This window comes from Pteropus medius, unplaced genomic scaffold (assembly GCF_902729225.1).
Source record: "Pteropus medius unplaced genomic scaffold, Ma_sr-lr_union100, whole genome shotgun sequence".
NCBI lineage: Eukaryota > Metazoa > Chordata > Mammalia > Chiroptera > Pteropodidae > Pteropus > Pteropus medius.
The window spans coordinates 23,285,699-23,307,794 of record NW_024344240.1 but is presented as its reverse complement, the minus strand read 5'-3'; the positions used below and the strand labels follow the sequence as shown (position 1 = coordinate 23,307,794).

At 42.6% G+C, this 22,096-nt stretch overlaps 1 protein-coding gene across 1 annotated transcript in view; it reads left to right on the top strand.

Moving 5' to 3' along the window:
- Positions 1–1,250: 1,250 nt before the first annotated feature.
- Positions 1,251–22,096, top strand: part of NINJ2 (ninjurin 2) — a 61,803-nt gene continuing 40,957 nt past the window's right edge. Inside the window, exon 1 of the mRNA XM_039869181.1 lies at positions 1,251–1,274. The gene's annotated coding sequence lies outside the window, so the exon portion shown is untranslated. The remainder of the gene's footprint in view (positions 1,275–22,096) is intronic.

Genomic DNA, 22,096 nt, shown 5'->3' with positions numbered 1-22,096 from the left:
ATAAGGATTCAAATTGTCAGTAGTGAGCAAGTATCTTATTCTGTCTTGAACCCATCCCCTTACTATCTTAGGCACAACCATTCTCTACATTTTTTACCGTGTTACCTAACCTAAAGGACCCAAATATGCTTGCAAGTTGTGTTGTTTTGAAATCCCACATTACGAGAATGAGATTGATTTTGTATATGTGCATTTAGCCTTTAACTCGTAGAAGAAGGACTGCAATTAATCAATAGTTATTTATTGAGCACAATTTATATGGGGCACTGTAACATAATATTCATATACAGGAGGATATATATATATATATGACTTGATAATTACTTAAAGATGAGAGAGATGAAAGATGAAATATCTCTAAAAGCGGGGCCTTTTAGAGATTGTTAAAGAGGAAGAGTAAATTTAGATTCAGGGTTTAAGGTGAAGATACTGGTATTAAAATGCAAGGGCAAGAATGAGTAAGCTATCTGGGGATAGTGAGAAGGCCAGCTTGACTAAATTAGAGGGTGTGTGGGGAGAACGCTAGTGGATATGTGGGGTGGGGTTAAATTATGTAGGATTTCTAAATAACTAGGCGAAGGAGTGTGCACTTGATTTAATAGACTAGGAAACCTTTGAAAGTTCTTAAATGACAGGATTAATTTTTCTAATAGAGAAGTGGGGCATTGTTTTAGGTAGATTGGTGCAAGAGGGGATGTGAGTTAGATTATAAACAAAGAGGAATTGCTTCAATGATTCAGTTTTCATAGGACTTCCCCAGAAAGAAAAGTAGTATATCTTTGCCCCAAGTCCAATACCAGACTGAAGTGTATTCACAATGCTTCTTACTGAAATTCACCATTAGAAAATGCACTATATCTAAGAACCTATGAAATCTTGCCCAAGTTCAACCTGGCCTACTAACCTTTTCTGCTAATGGCATAAAATTTCCACTCCTGGTTCTGGTTAGGTTTGGCACTCTCCCCAGATTGCTTCACTGTGGTGCCATGTTTCCAAAGCTTCCAAGCTACAGGCAGGGCTATAATTTTAGTTTCCTCATTTTTGCAAAAGGTCAGGTTTTCTAAGGCTATTAGTGGATTGACTGGAATTTGTCTAGGTTGAGAAGGTCTATGAAAACTGGAGGACATTGCAGTCAACCTTTAGAGCTTTCTCCCCATTCCCCCGCCCATTCTCCTAGATACTAAGCCTCATCAGGGCCTAGTAGTTTCTCTTCATTTAATGCTGAAAATTCCTGTGATGCACACAAGCGGTTCAGGCTGCTCAGTTGTAGACAGGTATGCCGAGCCCTGCCAGCTGCGTGTGTGTGTGTGTGTGTGTGTGTGTGTGTGTGTGGCTGTGGCGTGGCAGTGTGTGTCTATGTTGGGGGGTGGGGTGGGGTGTCACAAAAAAGAAAGGATAAACAGGAAGTGTCCCGTGGGCTAGAACTGAGGGAGATGCAAGGGATACCCGTGAACATTCCAGGGCGTGGAGTTGGACAATGGCATGTGAGGAGCCATTAGGTTGATTTCCCCTCTGGTTGGAGGCTGGCTGCATTTTCACCCTCCCTTCCCAGCCTGAACACTCCCAACACTGGAATTTCTTCAGATGGCTACCGTGTTTGGTTTTCAACCAGTACAAAGAAAAGAGATTTGTTTTCCTGTCTGCTTTTTGCTGAATAAAATCTCTGACTCTACCTACTAGTCATGCCTTAGACACCCTGGGGCTGGCTGGTTAGGACTTTAAACTCTGAGCACACAGGACTCCTAGCTTTGCTGAATCTTTTTCCATATCCTGAGCCTGAGTACAAACTTCATCCTCCCCGTCACAACCCCCCCACCATTGTCTCTTCAATCTGTGGGTAAATCTGCAGCCAATTCCCAGCTAATATTTCACCCACAAATTGCTATTTCAGCTGAACTTTTCCAAACTTGAGCATCTTTACCAAATATTTTAGGCTTCCTCACAATCTAGTTATCTTCTCATCTGCATGCCTTTCTGGCATAATTTTGAAGTGGTGAAAAATCTCTAATTTTAAAGGGCATGCACTAAGGGGGCTGGAGTTCTACCCTATTTTATATCTTCTTCTAGCCTTCCAGGAGTTTCAGATAAAATCTCTGAGAAACCTTTGTGCTTGGTGGGTTTTTTTCCTCACCTTTTCCTCTTAACTAAAAATGGGGTGAGGAGCAAGAAAAAAGAATGTGAATCGGAATGATTAAAAACAACACGCACATGTAACACAAGGAGGCTTGTCACATCCCATTTCTGATCCAGGGCTCAGGAGGTAGAGGCAACTCCAGGTGAGTAAATTCGCAGATGCCCACGCATGTCCGGAACATTCCCCAAGGGTCATTACAGACTGTCCGGTGGGGACGTGGGGGCCAGTCTTCCGTTTTGGTTTTCTTTCAGAACTTTTGTCCAGAGAGCATCCTGTTCTGTTATATACATACCCACTGCTGTCTCCAAATTGCTAGGTTGAGCACAGCAATACTCAAGTGCCTGGCATGGGGTTAGAAATAGAAAATGAACTGGCGAGACTCTGGTCCCAAGTCTATGACAGAGGCTGTTGCTGAGTCCTCCCCCACAAACCTGTGTTTTGCCTCTCCTTCTCCCCCCGCCCACCCCATCCCTGGAGCTTAACCCCATCCTCACTCACAGTCAAAGGCATTTTCAAATGTTTTCAAGTGTACCCTTGATTCTTGCACATGTTTAAGAAGCAGTTCTTTCTTTCCCCTCCAGAACATTAGGCATAAAGCTGACCCAGGTCTTTTCTCCCCTCACTCACTCTGTGGATCAGTCCGTGCTGCTGAGATGGGGTCTCTCTGAAGGGAGCCTGCAGGAGAGGAGCGCACACCCAGCCTTTGAGTGAGGGAACAGAATGGGGTGGGAAGGCAGTGTTCCTTGAGGATTTGCGTTTGCAGGCTATATTTAGAAGCAGCTTTCCTGCGTATAGAAAGCAGTAGCCCACTTTGTCTATAATTATGACTAGAGAGTCACTTTCTTTCAAAAACTCCATTTTCAGGTGTTTATCATTTTCTTTAAAATGGGAGAAAAAAAAAAGTGGCCTTACATGCTGGCAGTCCCCAGTGCATTCTGTCTCCTAAAGAAGGAGCCTAGGGGTGGTTTGGTAAAATTTCACTGTGCTATCTTGGAGTTAACGGAGGACAGGAACTGAGGTAGGGCCTTAGGAACAGCAGGGACTGAAGATTCTTGTTTTTATCACCTAGTGAAGTCTTAGGTAGGTTCATTGCATAGATGGACCTGAAAGACAGGATTCTTGAGTTGTGTTCTGATGGCCCGCCTTATCAGACCTATGTTACTTCCATTCAGGTAGCATTGCATAGTGGCCAATGAAACCGGACAGCCTGAGTTCAAATCTCATGTTACTAGTTGTATGACCTGCTTGCTCGTTGTGTGAACTTGGGCAAGTTCCTAACTAATGGTACCGATCTTATAGCATTATTATGAGGATTAAATGAGTTAATACATGCAAAGTAGGTAGAATAGGGACTGGCATATATTACATAAATGCTACCATGATTATCCTTGCCTGTACAATGGAGAAGTGCTATTAACTGTTATGTTGATCATTCTGCACTATGGACAGGAAGAGCATCCATTGTGTGCCAGACACTCACTCACTGTATGCTGTGGAGGCAAGACCTGGCCCTTACCCAGGTCTTGGGAGGGGAAGAGAGACTTCTCAGAGAATATGTGAAAAGGAAAAAAAATTCCACACCCTGCTTTCCCTTCTGAAAAGTGTCATGACACAGAAGCCTGTCAGATACTTGAGGACCTGTGGTTACTTCACCCTTAGCAGCATATCAGCTCAGCCTGAGGGTCAAAGAAAGCTGTGAAGGGATCACGCAGGCCTCAGACACACTCAGCCTTTGGACTGCATGCAGCTCCTTGCTGTACTGATTGGCCTGTCTTTGTTACCAATCCTCACACCCCAAGGCCTCCTGTCCAGCACAGGATGCAAAAGAGGAGCTGGGAACACAGATAGGACTTGACCTTGCCAACTTGACCTTGGGATTTTGGCAAGAGTCTCTGGAGCAACTGATGGGTTACTGTCACTGGGCGCAAAATCTGCCCTAGGGCATTCTGGATCCTCCTAACCTGGCCCCACACTCAGAGCCCAGGCTCTGGGCTCAGTGGTGCCATCTTTGGTATATGTGTGGCATGCCATGGCTCTGCCCACCAAGTCGCCCTTATTTCTCTTGAACCCCCTGCCCATTCTAGGCTTTTATAATCAGAGTCCTCCTTGCTTTACCTTGTCCATTCAAATCCTACCCAAAACTGTAAAGGTCCATTTCAATCTGACCTTATCCATGAAGCTTTCTCTGACTGCTCAGCTCACAGCACCAGACTCACTGTCCTAAGTTTCTTAGTTACCTATTCCATTCATTTGGAAATTAGAAATGTACTTAATTATATTTCCCAAAAATATCTGAGCACCTGTTTGGTAGCAAGGCACTGGAGGTGGATGTTGGGGGAAATCTATAAAAGTAAAGGACAGAAGCACCTTCTATCAAGAAGCTTAAACTCTAAGGGGATGGCCTAGAAAATTCCCTATTGCCATATAATGCTTTCAGGTCTGATGTTATTATTTAACATAATAATAATAATAAACAATATTTGGTCCTTGTTATGGCCATTGCTGTACTAAGAACTTTACGAGAATTATCTGGCCCTTAATAGCACTCCTATAAGGTAAGTACTATTATTAATCCTACTTTACAGCTAAGGCAACCAAGATGCAGAAAAGTTAATAAGTCAGCTAGTGAGAAAGTCAGTATTTGAATGAGGCAGCCTGACTCTATTGTTTATATCTTAACCATGCACCATATTTTTCCTGTACTTTACCTTTTCTGTTCCAGTAGAGTGGAACTCTTTGGACACAGGCACCTGTCTCATCTTTTCTCCCAGCCCCTGCAAGAACTTAGCGCTTTGTTGCCTTGTAGGTAGGAGTACTCAATAGGTAGTAAGTACTCAGTAAGCACTCGGGTGCCGTGGTTAACAGGTCCTGCAGCAGAGAGGGAAAGGGATCAGCTAAGTTTCTTAGTTCTGGGATGATAAAATTGGGAAAAGAGGCCAGGAGTCCAGGACTCCAATACTGCTGTGTACTAACTCTTAGCTCACACTGCCTCCTTGCTGACACAATTCCTTCTCCAGGTCTAGACCAAGGTTACCACGGAGACATCTGGTTGGTCACTAGGAAGGCTTCATATGAATCCCTCTTCACACCATGGACGTTAAGGACAGGCCCAGCAGCCTTAGCAACTTCAGGTTAATGCTTACTAGGGCCAAGGAGTTCCAAACATTGTCTGGGGCCGGGCATGTCCTGTCTTGAGGACAGACTCATCCCATTCCCAAATCTACCAGCCTCCAGCATCCCTCATGATTTCTTATCATATCTGCCAAGTTAGAATGATTGTGCATCTGAGAACAGCGAGTATTTCAAGCAAGAAAATATCTATTCTCACTCAAGAAGAGTCTCTGAAGTGTAATGAAAATCTTACATTGTAGTTATTTATCTATCACATTATCTATTTCTTTCATATTCATTGATTGCCTACTTAATATAAGAAGCTATGTAAGCACTGAGGGCACACACAATAACTGGTTTCCTGCCCTCCAGCAGCTTAAAATAAAGGTGTATTTTTATTTATAATTTATATACATATATATTTTACCTTGTATTGTGGTTTATTATGCGTTATATTCCACTGGACATCAAGTTCTCGAAAGCAGAATCCAAATCACATTCATTCTTATATTTTCCCATATTCTAATATATCGTTATGTTCTCCCACATCTTCCATATCCTAATATCCTAACCTAATTAGAGCTCCATAAATATATTTTGGATAAAGTAATTTCTAAAATCAAAGAATAATGTTAGTAACCATTGTCACCCCAATACATTTAATTAAAATAAATAAATAAAAATAAAAAAGAAAGAATGGTATTAAACTCACTAAATAAATAAATAAAATCGAAGAATAAAATAATTATGAAAGATTTGCATATGTGAGGCCTTCTGTTGCCAATCTTCCTCTGAAGTGCTCATACCCTTACACAACCTGTAAAGATATCTAGACAACTACAGGTTTAGGGTCCTAGAAAGACCAGATAGAATGGAACCCAGCTGGGTAAGATTATAGAGAACAATGGAACATTTGCATATTACATTGTAGAGGAAACGGATGGAACATAGAGTTCGAGGGGAGGGTAAGGGAAGGGCTGTAATACCAATGAATTTCATCCTTTGAATATTGCCCAACATCCTGGTATTTGGAGAATTTATCTCCCTTGCCTGGCCTCCTAGCCAAGCCTCACGGCTTAAACTCTCACTGGTGGACCTGTTGGTTTTTCCCTGTTGCCCTCTCATTCATCCCAGGGCACATGTTGGATGCAAACTGAGTGTAAGGATGGATGTTCTTTGGCCAACAGAGCTTGGGCTCAAGTTGGTAAATAAGCACTGGGCTTTTGGATTCAGAGAGCGATGTTTTGTGTGGATGAGAAAAACCTCCCTGATTTTGGTTCATTCATTCAGGAACTCACAGAACTGAGCATGCTCAGTGGGCTGCCTCAGCAAGAAGATGGGCCCTAGAAAAAAAGGTGTCTTCGCATAGGATCTGAAAGTGAAAGTAGAGCTGCCCCTGTGGGTAGGTGGGAGGAGGCATGGAAGCTGGAAAATCCTTTCGAGAAATGAGAGCAGCTTTCCATTTCAAGGACTACAGGTCTACAGGCATACAGTTCCTAGGATGGAAACCTATAAAAATAACATCATCAGGAAAAACTCTTCACTCTCCAGTGGACTCTGTTCCTAAGCTCCTTTCTTGATTCCATTTATCTTACACCAGCTTCCCAGAGAACCTAGCCATGAGGTGGTTGGTCTTTGTGATGAACCATCTTAGAGAATACAGCCTTTTTCTGATCCAGTCTTCCAAAATCTAAAATAGTAATTGGGTAAGGGGACACTTAAGGGTCTCATTAAAAGTCCTGTGGGACTTCAGAGATCAGATCCATGGCAAACTAAGAGAAGGTTAATTTAAACCTATCAAAAGCAACCTACACAAGAGCAAGATTTCCTAAGCCAGGACTTGTAAATCTCCAAAGAGGTTCCTGGTGAACCCACTGAAATTGTGTGCAAAATTATACATGTATGTGAAACTGTGGCTGCATTTCTTCTGGAACAAGGGTCCATAACCTTTATCAGATTCTTAAAGGGGCTGTGACCTCCTGAAAGTTAAACAAAACAAAACACCACATTTTTCTAGAGGATAAAGGTGGGAACTGGGTGTCAGGGGAATTTGGAGGACATTCCAGCTCCTCCCACTTCCCATGTGTTGCAAACATGTGTGCAGTTGGAAACAATGACAAATACAGGGAAGTGACAGGTCACTTTCTTAAAAAGACCTCCAAATTGATAGACTCCTGAAGATTTCCCAGATTTTCTTACAGAAGTCATCTTCCTCTCCTTAAGTAACACTACTATTTCTTACCTGTCCCTCCCCCTAGCATTCTGTCTTCACTTCTACAAGAGAACCTATTCTAGTAGCTGTTATTTATTCAAGGAGATTGAGGCTAGAAGGGGAGGGCTGTTTGTTTGTCAGGCTGAAATGAGGGGCCACAGTCCAGGAAAGGTAGACTGTGTCAGCCAAGTTTTTCAAGTTTGTACCTTTTTAAAACATCCAAAACACCTTTGGATTCCTCCAAGGAATTGTAATTATACTTTTAGTATTCATGAGTGAAAAATTGCATGCTGATAAAAAGCTATAGTACATTCCATAATCCTTTAATATATATTTTAAAAATTACAGCAGCATTGCTGTGTGTTTGAAAACTAGCTCAGCACCTACATGTGAGATGAATTATTTAGTTGGTCTGTAGACAATGTGTATAGTGTGCATCCAGATCTAAGGTCTTTATGCTGTAAGGGGAACCTTTCCCCTTCCCACAAAGTGGGAATCACTGGTCCAAATTAAGCTCTCACTTTATAGATGAGGAAACTGTGGTCTAGAAAAATGAAGCTTCTAGTGAGGTAGGGTGGAGCCCATTCCAAAACCCAGGTCTCCTAATTATTTCCTGGGCTTTTTGCAGGAATGTTCTTAAGGCATCTAGTCTCTTACTGGCCTTGGAACTGCCTTCTCTCCCACACCTGTACCCACGCTTCCCATACTCTCCCCTCATTGAGAGGTGTCCAAAAGGAATATGAGGGAAGAAATGACTCTTTAGGACCTTCCAGATCTGGGAAACAATCAGACAAGAGTCATCTGCAATACCAGGCCTTGGCAACAAATGGGAACACAAAACTATAACAATGCTACCATGGGCTGAGGGTGCCAGCCATGAGTTCAGCCTTCCCTCATTTAGTCCTTACACAACAACCTTGTGAGTTTAAGTATTATTATCATCACCTTCATTTTATAGATGAGGAGATGGAAGCTTAGAGAAGTGAATGACAATGGCACAGGGTCACTAAAGGCTTCAGAGATAGGATTCAAAGCCAAGTCTAAATTCAGGTCCTGAAATGGTAACCACTATGCTGACAAGGCTCCAGATTCTCAAGTCTTCGTTAACACTAAATTATTTTGCTACCCCTTTACTCAAGAAATCGTTCTAAACCCAGTCACGGTTTACCAGCAATGTGTGAGGCCCCCTCTTCCAAGAGACTGAAAGCATCTTTGTCATGTTTCCCAGGGACCCAGGTGAACTCCATGGACAATACTCAACCCTTGGGGACAGTGGTCCTTGTTCTTTACAATTCTGATTCTAGCTCACAGACTGTGTACAAAGGAAGTTGGAAAGGGTGAGTTCCCATGCTCATTTCTTCCTCTTCCCAGGCCGTTCTCCATCCTAAAATGCTCCCTCCCCAATTTGCCCACCAACTAAAGAGTATAATAGGCTTATGTTATATAAAGATTTCCCTACTCCATGAAGTCCTACGTGAATTCACACATTTTTCTCATTCTTTCTGGAGCATTTTCTCTTTGATCTTAAACACAGCTTCTGGTTTTTGCCTCTTTGACTCCTGTGTGAAAGTCTTATATACCTACCACACTCCTTGAAAGCAGGAGACAAAGGTATTCTGTATCCCCTTCCCCAAGTATTCATCTTGGAGCTGGACATACCATATACTGCTAATAAATACTTGCTGAATTAAATTCAATGGTCCTTAGAACAAATTTCCTCCCTTCTTGACCATTCATTCTGGCTACGGCTTTCCTTCAAAGAAATTGATGCTCCCCCACACACACTCTCTCCCCAATTCCCCAAAGGCTCATGATCTTTGAAAGTTCTGGGATTTGTTTTTGCTGCCTTGTCAAAAAGAAGCCTGACCTTTCTAAGAATCTTTTGTTGGTGGAGCCCTTGTGAGTCCATGGAAGATGTGAGTTTTTCTGCACCTGAGCAGGGCTCTTGTAGAGCCCTAAGAGACCATTCAAGGTTTTGACAGCTCAGCCTTTTAAAACTACCTGAGTCCAGGTGGTGGGTTAAAGGCAAGATACAGAGGAAGGTGTGTGCAGAGTTCTTCAGCACTCTTGTCACTTTCTCAAGGGCTCTTGTTAACCAAGTGTGTTTGCTTTTGCTACCCTGGGAGCCAAGAACCTTTTTTCCTCTTCAGACTGAGACAGAATGTCTGGAATAAGAAGCAATTCAGCTCTTGATCCAATACCACTGTCTCCCCAGAGCCCAAGCCTCTGACTGTGACTGAGCAGGCCTTCCCTCCAGAGTGCTGTATGACTGACCTTCACTGGGTCAACCTAGGCTGCTAATTGAAGCCTGCTGGCAGTCTTGAGCAAGACACGCACCTCTCTGAACCTCAGTTTCTTCATCTGTAAGATGGAAGTGTGGGCATTGATCACTAAATTCCTTGCACTAATGTTCTAGGGTCCCAAAATAGCACTGTCTTCCCAGCACTTCCCCCACCCTTACTCCCACCCCGCCACTGAATCCCACAGGACTTTTAACCACACTGTAGTCAGGGTTGAACCTTGACATTGTCCAGCAATGAGTTCCTATAGGTTGGATGGTCTTATTGACAGAACAGGGTTGCTGCTATCCAGCACCCCAGAAAACTGCAGAAGAGGACAGAGTAGACTTTTATGCTGTTTGACATTAAATCAATAAATCGGATTCTCCCACAGTTATCTTTGGGAAATGCTTTATCCCTTTCCATTTACCAGAGTACCAAATAATTTTAATAACAATAATAGCTGAAAATTTTACCTGTTCTCTACAGGTTATAAAATGATTTTACATCTACTATCTCATTCTTAAATCCTCATGAAAACCTCTTATAGAAGACAGGGATTATTATTCCCATTTTGCAGACTAGATAAGTGGAACATTTTACTTAAGTTACCCAACCACAATGATAAAGTCGAGAATGAATGTGCTTTGTCCTAAATAGAAACTGTAGGGATCTAGAAACCAGGAGTAAATGCATACATATATCCTTTTAAGGATGCTTACTTTAGCATGAGAGAACTCAGTGTGAGCATCTGAAGGAACATCTCAGTAATACATATATTATATGCAAATAATATGTAAACTTGGTTCTGGAGGTTTTAAACCAAGAGCTTTTTGGTGTTTTGCAAAGGGAGGCTGTAGTGCTCATTCTATTTTTTCCCACAAGTGAAAGCCAGAGAAAGCAAAAGAGACTGTGAACAAAGAGGATATTGGGCCATTTCCAGTCTGCTTTGTTCCTTCTTTTGATAATTTTTGTGGAGGAGAGAGACAATGGAAAGAGCAGTAGGGATCTTGGCCAGTTAAGGCCTTGGAAAAGAGAAGAAAGCTCCTTTTGTTTGGCCCCTTCTCCTTCCTTTACTCACTCCCCAGTTCTTGCCTAGAGCTAGGTAGGATAAGAGTACCCTCTTGAGATCAGAGTTCCTTCATGAAACCCAGGGCCTCCCACTTGGGAATGGCAGTGATGAAAGTCTGCAGTGGGAAAGACTGAAAATGATGACCAAGTTACACTATATCATTACCCTTAACTTGGGCAAAGGAAAATGAGGTGATCCTTAAGAAGGTGAGGAAGATCTTCATACTCATAACATGTTCTGTCTAAAGAGGTAAATCAGGTGAACTCCAGGTATGTCTTCTGTAACTTTATTTACATCCCTTGGGCCCAGTCAGAAAGTGCAACTACTCTGAGGCAGGAAAGGCACTGGGTGAGGCAGGAAAAGCTATTTGTTTTGGCTCTCCAAGGAAGACTTGCTGATCTGAATTCATAGGGTGACTACAGGGCTATATGGTCAACAACATTTCTTAGAAAAGAAAACCACTTTGATTGCACCTACCAAAGGCCAAGCACTTCAAACAAATTATCTTCTTTAATCTTCACAATATATTGTAAGAGAAGAGTTTGAACCTCATTTACAGGGAGGCAAAGGTCAAGGTCATACAGCTGGTAGGTGGAAGATCCAGGATTCAGGCTCAGAGTGGGTGACCCCAGAGCCTGTACTCCTGACCAGTGCACAGCACTGCCTCCATGTGGGAGCTGGATGTGGACAGATGTCTCCAAGCATCAGATCTCTAAACAGTGATGCCCAGAGAAAGAGTGATCAAGGTGTCAAGTGAATGCCCAGGCTTCAGAGTGACTTCAGAACACTCGTGAAGGAGAAGCCCTTTCCCAGGAAGAAGGCCCTGGCCCTGCTGCCCCATGGTAGTTGCCCAACCTGCGGCTAAACAAAGAGAGCTGAGGTGAGGAAATCAGAACATCCTGGGGAAGGAGCAAAGAACAGAAAATGCCGACACCATGGGGCCTAGGGACCGAGGGGAAAGGGCACCCTGTAAGCCTGACTGAGGGCTGTGGCCGGAGCCACTGGACTTGGCTGTGTGAGCCTCTGCCTGCAATAACCTCTTTGGAGAGCTCAGGGGTCCCTGAGAAAAAAAGCACAGGGGCCAGACTCATCCTTTCATTCCAAGGAGCTTGAGAGCTTCACAGATACCCCTTAATTACAAGCCCAGGAAGAAAAGGGAGGTGAATTGTGCATTGGCCAGGACACTTGCCTCATAAGCTATTGTGAAGACAGGTCTGGGAGGCAGAAGAAAGGCTCCGGCAGTGGATATAGAGAGGCAGGCTTTTGAGGGCTTCTCAGCACGGGGCCAGGGCTTTAACTGCAAGGAAGAAGCCTAGGAAGCCTTCAGAGGAACACTGTGCTCTGACTGCCATTTATTCCTCCCTATCGCTTCTGACTTCCTCTTAGCATGTTCCAGGCTTCACTATAAAAACCTTGCTTAGGTTTGGGGACTCAGGACAAGAGCAGGGGATGACACATTCTTTTCATGAAATGCGTGCAAGTTTAGTGTTGTAAGTGCCAGAGATTAGCAGCATTTATTTTGGAAGGTGAGCACTCAGGGATTTTTAATCCTTTATTGGCATGACTAGGGATTCTTGTCTCTGGAATTAGGTCACATAAGACACTGCTATATGGAAGCGGGGGGAGCCTTTTGGACAAATCTTAAAGGTATGAGAAAGAAGAGCACTCTGCAGTTTCCTGACATCATTCAGAAGTCTAGCTTCTAATTTGTAAATTGGTAGATAGACCCATTTCATAATCAAGGAGTCCCTGTTCTTGGCATCTTGGCCTCTTTCCTGTTTAGAGCGGGTAGGGGGTGGGTTTCCTGGTGAAATCTGAAACACTGGTCGTCCCTGGGACCAGAGCAATCACTTTTTTTTTTTTTTTTTTTTACTGTAATAAAGAGAACACCACACAGATGATTTTCTGGCATTCCATTCCTGAAAATTCTGTGCTGAAACCACTCAAGGATTCAGACATGTGTCCTCCCAAGATCAGGCTGCTGAACCCATATACATTTCTTTCTCTTTAGGGTACTCGGAGAAGTCCAAGTCTACTCCTATAGCCTTTCTGTCTGTGGGACTCTGTCTTAAATCTAGGCCAGGAACCTTTTGGATGAGCAAAGTGGTCCTGGTTTTCTGTACTCAGAAATCTACTTGAACTAGTCCTTTACCTTCCTGAGAACTTCCTTTGCCCCAACAAATTCTCATTCGCTTTTTCTAAGCAATTACCTCTAGCCCATTAAAAATACCTCTTCTGCAGCCCTTCACTTGAGATAAAATCCCCTGTGACATATACCCTGGCTCTCAGAGAGTATACCTACCTCACTTTCCTCTTCAGTCCTCTCCTCCCACACACTTCCTACATCAACGCCAGCTCTCCTGCCTGTCGGTAGACCATGAAATGGGTCCAGGCTGTCATGTACTCTGGTAACATGTGGCCCATAGGGTAACAGTCTCACATGTAGCCCTCTGTAACACTGCATGGTATGTGATTTGCTAGTGGAATAAACCAAATGCTTCAGGAAAACTGAGAAAGAGGGATAAATTTAACCTATGGGGCTGAGTAAGTCTTCCCAATTGAGCTGGGCTTTGAAGGGTAAGGAGAATTTCTTCAAGTAGAGAAAAAGAACAGACAGCAGATATGAGCTTTGCAAGGGCTAAGTTAATCCTTTTTTAAAAATTATCCTCCTTTTGATAAATATAAAATGTTCCCATTTATCATTCTGGTTCTCGAGATTCTGATGTATTTTCCCTGTGGGGTTTGCATTTCTCCTTTGAGAATCACTCATTTATCAGAAGTGAGAGATAACTACAGATTATTATTTCTATATTTCTATAATTTCTATTTTAGAGAGCTCTCTATAGATCTCTCTATTATAATAATCTCCAGCATAGAGATTACATTTCTATATTTCATTCTACTCCACAGTGATAGTAGAGAGGGTTTCTCCCCCAAACACACATCTTTTACACATTCACATAACTGCTCACCCTTGATTCTTCAGAGAGAGCATAGGAGTGTGGCGTCTTCCTGGAGTTCCTGCTTCGCCTCTGTGGGTAGTGTCAGGGATGTGAGCTTGTATGCTAAATGGAAGAAGTCAAGGCCTCAGGCTTAGGTCTTTTAAGCTCAGGACCATAGCCTCCTCAAGCCAGGCAGCTTCCTTATCTTTATATGACAGCTGTTTGTTTTTCATAGGGTGCTCACAATACATGTCGTCCGCATGTGAAAATATAGTCCTACCCTTGGGCCTCTGGGAACCTGAGCTAGAGTAATAGTCAGCTTTGGGTGCAAACACAGCTGGAAAAGCAGGCAGGCTGAGCTCTGAGGTGTGGGGCCATTGTTCTTTCTCTGAGGATAAATGAGCTAATGAGATGACTTCTCTGAAGAAAGTGATACTTAGGTGGAGTCACCTTTGTTGAGGTCAAGAAAGAGGCAGGAGTCACGTTAGGGCCTAGGCACTAAAGAATGCCTGAGGATGGGGGAGGGAAGCATGGCCTGAGGCAAGTGGGAAACAGGGTAGAGGCAGAGAGGGAGAGAGGACAGGCTCCAAGAGGGGGAAATGAGAAGGCATGTCTGTGAGAAGACTGCCATCTGCTGAGCCTCCTATGGGCACCACAGGGCACACTACCCCTCCCCTACCACATCCCCAGGGTCTTGCAGCCCAGCACTGACTGACCCAAATCAAGCCCTGCTGAGCTGGTGCCCATGGAAAAGTATGGACAGTAAAGGCAAAAATGATCAAAAAGACTGATCTTCAGGAGGCAGTGTGGCATCATGTAAAAGACACAGGGTTTCAAGCCAGACTAGCCGGATTCCTTTCCTAGTACCTTTTCTACCAGCTATGGGTCTTGAGCAAGTTGTGTTACCTGTACTGTGTGCTTATTCTTTCTCAACTTTGCCTTCCTTTCCTGGAAAAATGGATTCTTATAGGGTTTAAATGAAATGACAGTTGGAAAGTGCCACACACAGTGCCTGGCACACAGTGGAGGTACATGTGTTACTTTTTCCATGGAAGAAAAAGCCATTTATTCTTTAAAATACATGGTGAGGTATAGAATTAGAGAGAATTACCCAGGAAAAAAGAGAAAAAGATAATTTTGCATTTTTTCTAGGAGACACAGAAGTGACAAGTTTGACATAGCTGTCATAAGGAGTTCGTTCCTCAGCATGTGGGAGCTATTCCTGGTGTGTCAGAGCACCCCCCAGAATCAGGCCAGCCAGGGATGGCTGGGAAGAAGCACGAGTCTAGCTAGGGTCTAGGATTAGGGTTCCAGTCTAGGCTCTGCCACTGAACTGTGTGGCTTTGGGCACACCACTCAACCTCCATAGCCACACTTTACATGATGCCCTTTGTCCTTTTCACCCCTAATTCTGTGACTCCATGAGGCCTACTTAGCGTCCCTTATAAAATCCATGGATTGATCTGCTAGCCAATCAGATAATTTATCCATTCATTTAGTTCACCTCAGATCCTTCTATCGTTGCAATGATGAAAGGATCTATTGCCAGGGGATGGGCTTCAGAGGCATGGGTTACCTGGTTTGCAAGGATCCCCACCCAAATCTTTACAAGGGATCAGAAGAAACTTGGACACTTTTGGTTATAGGTAACAGAAGTGAACTTAAAGCACCTAAGACCAAAAGGAGAAATTTATTATAAGATGGCAGGGTCCCCTCCAGGAGCCCTCTGCAGAGTGACCCATGGAGGCCATATGAAGGCTTAGAACCAGGAAGTAGGAAGCCCATACCAACCTAGGCAGCTTCTTTCGCTCTGCCTTTCCAGGGATGCCTGACCTCTCATTTATGCTTCTTCCTGTGCATCTTGGTTCATGTAATCAACAGAGGTTAGATAGCGACAGTAAATCTCATCTGCACATTCATGAGAGAAAGATTCTGATCAGCCAGCCCTGCTCAGATGGGATGCCTACCCCTAGTCCACTCAACCACAGCCAAATGAGCCAGGCATTCATAGACCACTATGATAATCTCTTCAATGTAATCTCTCTGGGCTACCTCCTGGGTGAGTAGAGCAGAATAATTTTGGAGAAGGGGAGGTTGTAACTGTCCTGACACCCCAAAGGGGGTTGTGTTAGTTCAGAAACAAGTTTGGTTGTGATAGCAAGATGCAAAATAATAAAGGCTTAGAGAAGATGGAAGTATTTCTCTCCTGTGTGTAACAGCCTAAGTGTAAATGGTCCAAGGATAATATGGTTGCTACATATGTTAAAGACCCAGGATCCTTCTAGCTTGTTGCTCTTCTCTTAGGATATTTGACATATGTACATGGTTGAAGAAGGCTCACCACAATGTCCACATTCCAAGGAAAAAGAGGATAGGGAGGACATGGGCCTTTTTTTTAAGGGCACAATCATTCCTGCTCCTTCTCTTTAACCAGAACTTGATCATGTGGACATTCTACAAGAGAGATTAGGAAAGGTTGACTTTAGTTAGGTGGTCATATGCCCAGTTCAAAGCCTACCACCCTGTAAGAAGGTCAAATAGATGACCTCTTACAATGAGCAATGGTGACCTTGGTTCCTGGAAACTCACCAAAGCTTTTTTCTCTCCTGACTCTAGACTTGGGAGAAGGTTATTGCCAAGGAAGAGATGTGGCAAGCCTGGGAAGAACATCAACATGGAGAAGCTTAGGAAGGAAGACGTGACCAGGAGGAGTTTAGACTTAATGATTTCTAAAATCCTTCTGTACTCAACACCACTTCAAGAAAGCCATGTTGATGATGTGCCTCTTCCCCTATCCTAACTTAGAGTACAGAAAAGGAAGTTCTTGGGACAGATTGCAGAAGTGAATTTATAGCACAGTGTTCTTTAAAGAACAGATTTACACTGTTGTGGTTCTTGTAAGTCTCGCTCAGCTCTACTCTACAGAGTGAGTTGAAGTCATTTCCTTCAGGCGTTAGACACACATATTATGTTTCTGCCTAGCAACCCCATCCTCCAGCTGTGCTGGCCAGAATAGTTCAGAGCAGCTAATCCACCAGTAAAGCTGTGTTGAACACCTACTGTATGCAGAGCACTGCGCTGGCTACTGTAGAGGAGCCCACAGTTGTAGGTATGTCTAACAGAAGGTTGTGCTCACTGACTCCTTCCTCTCAGCTATCAAAGTGACTTTATCTTTAGCTGAGGTCTTCCTGTTCACCAGTAATTACTTATTGGGGCAAGAGGCTTCAGTTCAAGTCAGCAGATAGAATAATGAGTCATGATGCATATGGTAGCTGTGGCTTTGCTGACTGTGCGTTCACTATCTCAGTGCTGTGCTTTGGGCTTTGAGCAAGAAAGGAGGGTTACCAGAGGGGGCTGATTTCCAGTAGTCACTCAATACCATTAATTCTGTGTCTTTTGAGTGTCTAGCTCTGTGTGTGTGTGTGTGTGTGTGTGTGTGTGTGTGTGTGTGAGCTTAGTGGGTTGGGGAAAGCAGAATGGTCATACAAAGTAACTGTGGGAAGTTAGAAACTTTAAGGGGCCTTTTTAGCTTTAAGTCACAGTGATGTTAACATGAGATAGGAGAGTTGAGAGCAGAGAGTTGAGAGCAGAAAGAGCCCCGAGATAGGAGTTAACCTGGGGTCACACTCTATTTGGCTACAACTGAAGTGAGTGAACTTCCATGTTCAAATATCATTTCCTCCATTTAAAAACAAAAAACAAAAAACAAAAAACAAAATAATTGACTTGCTCAACTCCAAAGGATTAACAAAATGAAAGAGAATTGGACTGTGAGCCTCACAAAGGCAAGGCCTGTATTTTATTGTCTCTGCGCCCCTTCAGCACCTGGCATGGCTCTTGTGCTGTTAGTAACTCTTCAGTGATTGTTGTCTAGACTGAATGGCTGAAACCACCTGGTCTACTTTACATATAAAGAAACTGAAACCCAGTGAAGGAAACTGACTTGCCTAAGGTCACACAGTCTCGCTGGGAAAATTAAGCATGGAAATCACCTAGCACTTGACTTGTGCTCTGCATTCAATCAGCTTTAGTAACCTTCCTTTCTAAGTGGCAGCCCCAGGAGCAGAATCCAGATCTTTTAATTCTGTCACCTCTGCTCTTGCCCTTCACTGTATTGCCTCTGAGTTATTTGGCTCAAATCAGATAGTTTGTTAAGGCTAAAATGGGATTAGTTTGCAGGAGAGCCGTTGCTGACAGCTTGCCCACCAAGGGCATCTGTGCCCATGATTTAAGTACAATAGTTAAAGAGCAGGGACTCTGGAGCCAGACTACTACTTACTAGCTTCAGGACTCTATTTAATCTCTTTATGCCTCAACTTTCTCATCTGTAAAATGGGGATTGAAGTTGTATTTAACCTCATAAGGTTGTTGTGAAGATTAAATGAGTTAAAACAGGGGTCCCCAACCCCTGAGCCATGGACCGGTACCAGTCTGTGGCCTGTTAGGAATTGGGTCACACAGCAGGAGTTGAGCAGTAGGAGAATGAGTGAAGCATCATCTGTATTTGCAGCCACTCCCCAGTGCTAGCATCATGGCCTCAGCTCCACCTCAGATCATCAGGCATTAGATTCTCACAGGAGCACTGGTCCATGGTGCCAAAAAGATTGGAGACTACTGAGTTAAAACATATAAAGTGCTCAGGAAAGTGCCTTTTTCATACTAAGCACATTATTAAGTACTGCTATTCACAGTTAATATTAAGTTTTCATAACTATAGTGGTAGATACAGAGTTGGTTAATGACAATCAGCCTTCACAAGGACAGCCATCTGATGATGGTAGAGTTTATTTCTAAATAGGATAAGACTCCTATAGGCGTTTTAAAGGACTGGGGACTTATTGTGTAAATTCTTGGAGGGCTGGGGCACTTCTCTGGTAAAGATCCTCAAGCACTGAGTACAATGCCATACAGTTGGGGAACAATTAAAAAGCAATGAGCAATAACTCGAGGGGGAGGTACAAACCTGGAATAACCATCCTCTATCCATAACACATCGATGGCTGAGATGCGACACCAGCTTTCTATAAGCACATCTCCTTTTTTCTTTAAAATCTTTAAAATCCCAGCTTCTATACAAATTTCTTCAACATTGGATTGGACAGACAACAGAACCCCAGTACACAAAGAAGTTGGGTGAATGCCAAAGAACCAGAGCCAGGAAAACTATGCGAGAGGCAACCTTGCTCCTGCCAAGAATAGGATGCTATTTCCTACCCCTTCCCCCGCAATGGGCCCCCCAGCCTCCTCTCATTCCCATCCCCCTTCCACCCCCAGTCCTATGGGCCACAGGTTTCTGCCTGAAAAAGCAATTAGAAGCTGCTCACTCAGTGTATTTCCTCCTGACCTACTTCCTGAGTGCTGGGGCAGAATGCTGGCTCTGCTGAGAAAGGTAGCATTAGCCCAGCATTCCCCCAGCCAAGCGTCATCCCGGATGTTGAGTGTCTGTCACTCACTCACAGCCAATTGCCACGCCTGAGAGATGGTTTTTCTTAATGGTTTCCCATGTCAACACCTGGACTGACTAACCTGACAGGTTCCTGAAGTAGAGCTCAATTCTGTTTCCTGGTATAAATGTGCTTTCTGCCTTTTCTGTTGTGTGACTGTTTTTATAATTTGCTTTCAGAGCCACCATTTGCCATGGTCCCAGTAACTCTTCCTGAGATTGTCATTCCAAAGTTTTCCTAGTATCATCATCATCGTCATCATCACCTACAGATTACCTTACAGAATACCTATTTTGTGGGCAGGTATTTTACATATATTTAATATGCTTGATACCCAATCTTGCAAGGTAGATATATTAGGACAGTGCTTCTTAGACTTTAATGTGCATATAGGGAAACCTGGGAAACTTGTTAAGATGCAGATGATTCTTTTGAGTAGGTCTGGGGGTGGGCTGAGATTCTACATTTCTACAAGCTCCCAGGTGATATTGATTCTGCTGGTTCTAACTCCTTGAGTAGCAATGGTATTATGAGGAAACTTGGTTGCGAGTAACTGAAACCCAATGATTTAAAATGGGCCTCAGGAAGAGTTGAGGCCAGGGACGACTCTCTTGGTCTCCTGACTCTGCTTTATTCTTGCACTTAGCTCATTGCTTCATTCTTCCTCTGTTTCTTCCTTTTATCCTCTTCCCTCTGTGCTGCTTAGTGCCAAGGCAACTCTACCCACAGTCTTGTGGATTCCATGACTTCTTCCTCCTTAATTTACTCTCTCGTTTTGGTGGTGCATATCTTCCAGTAACTTCCTAAGAAAGTGAACAAAGGAAGTAAAATTTTTGCTTAGTAATGTAACTGAAAATGTCTTTACACTTGATTGAAATTTTGCCCAAGTACAGAATTCTAGCTTCCAGAGTGGCTGCTGTGATATCCAATGCCATTTCAATTCTCTGTCCTTTATATCTCCTGTCTGAAAGCTTTTAAATTCTCCTCTCTGACCTCCTGTGTCCTGGAAGTTTACAATAATGTGCCTTGGGATGGGTCTTTTCTCATTCATTCTTTCTCATTCATGTCCTTCTTGCTTTAGAAAAAAAAATATTTATTTATTTAATTATTTCTCCCCGTTCCTTTCTTCGTTCAATCTCTCTGGAGCTCCTGTTATTAGCATGTTGGACCTCCTGACCTATTCCTTTAATCTTATTTTCTGTGTCTAATTTTCCATTTCTTATCTCTTTATTTTACTTTTTGTGGGATTTTATAAACTTTTTTGAACTTTTCAGTTGCATTTTAAATATTTCTATTTCTATTTCATATTTTTAATTTCCAAGAGTTCTCTTTTTTATCCTCTGAATATTCTCTTTTTTAATGGGATACTATTCTTACTTTATTGAGATAATAGCTTCTCTTCTGTCTTCAGGATATTATTATTCTTTTCCTTTTTTGAACTTTTCTCTCTACACTTGTTTCTCTTTTCTCTGTGTTTATTTCTTTCTCTGTCTTTCATGTAGCCTTTCTATTTATATTAGTGAGGCACTAAACAGTTGAATGAAAAGGGAACGAGATGGTGAGGGATAGAAGACATCTTTACTGTACTCTTTTGAATCTTTTGAATTCTGAGCCATTTTAGTTTAAATTCTATTCAAAAAAACAAAAAAATTTTTTAAAGTTTATTTTAGGCTTCATTTGCATGGATATAGCTTGTTCATTGGAGAACTTCATTGTAGGAATGTAGAGATGGAATGTCAAGCAGCTTTTTCTCTGAGGGGACTTCTAAATGTCGATGTTTAAAAGTTTTCTCTCTAGATCATTATATCTTTTCTAGTAAGAATCATCTAGACTCCTGTCTGGGGATAGATGTTGGGGGAGGGCATAAGTCCAGCTGCCATTTTCTTGAATGAGAGTGGGAGAAAGACTGGATATCACACTGTTCAGGAACCAGATTTTTAGCCAGGTGCTTCAGCCCTCTCCCAACTATACAGGTATACCTCATTTTATTATATTTTACTTTTCAAATACTGCATTTTTTTAACAAATTGAAAGTTCGTGGTGACCCTGCTTCAAGCAAGTCTATCAGTGCCATTTTTCATTTGCTCACTTCGTGTCTCTGTGTCACATTTCAATAAGTCTCGCAATATTTCACATTTTTTATCATTATTATATTTGTTATGATAATCTGCGATCAGTGATCTTTGATGTTACTATTGTAGTTGTTTTGGGACACCGTGAACCACATGTATGTTCTGACTGCTCCATGGATTGACGTTCCCCCAACTCTTTCCCTCTCCTGGGGCCTCCCTATTCCTTGAGACACAACAATATTGAAATTAGGCCAATTACTAACCCTACAATGGCCTCTAAGTTTTTAAGTGAAAGGAAGAATCTCATGTCTCTTACTTTAAATCAAAAGCTAGAAATGATTAAGCTTAGTGAAGAAAGCAAATCAAAAGCCAAGACAGGCCATAAGTTGCCTCTTGTACAAACAGTTAGCCAGATTGTGAATGCAAAGTGAAAGTTCTTAAAGAAAATTAAAAGTGCTACTCCAGTGAACACACAAATGATAAGAAAGTGAAAAGGCTTTATTGCCGATATGGAGAAAGTTTTAGTGGTTTGGAGAAAAGATTAAACCAGCAACATTTCCTTAAGCCAAAGCCTAATCAAGAGCAAGTCTCTAACTTTCTTCAATTCCTTGAAGGCTGAGAGAGCTGAAGAAGCTACAGAAGAAAGGTTCGAATTTAGCAAAGCTTGGTTGATAAGGTTTAAAAAAAGAAACAATCTCCATAACATAAAAGTACAAATGCTGATGTAAAAGCTGCAGCAAGTTATCCAGAAGATCTAGCTAAGTTAATGAAGGTGGTTACATTAAAGAACAGATTTTCATTGTAGATGCAACAGCCTTATATTGGAAGAA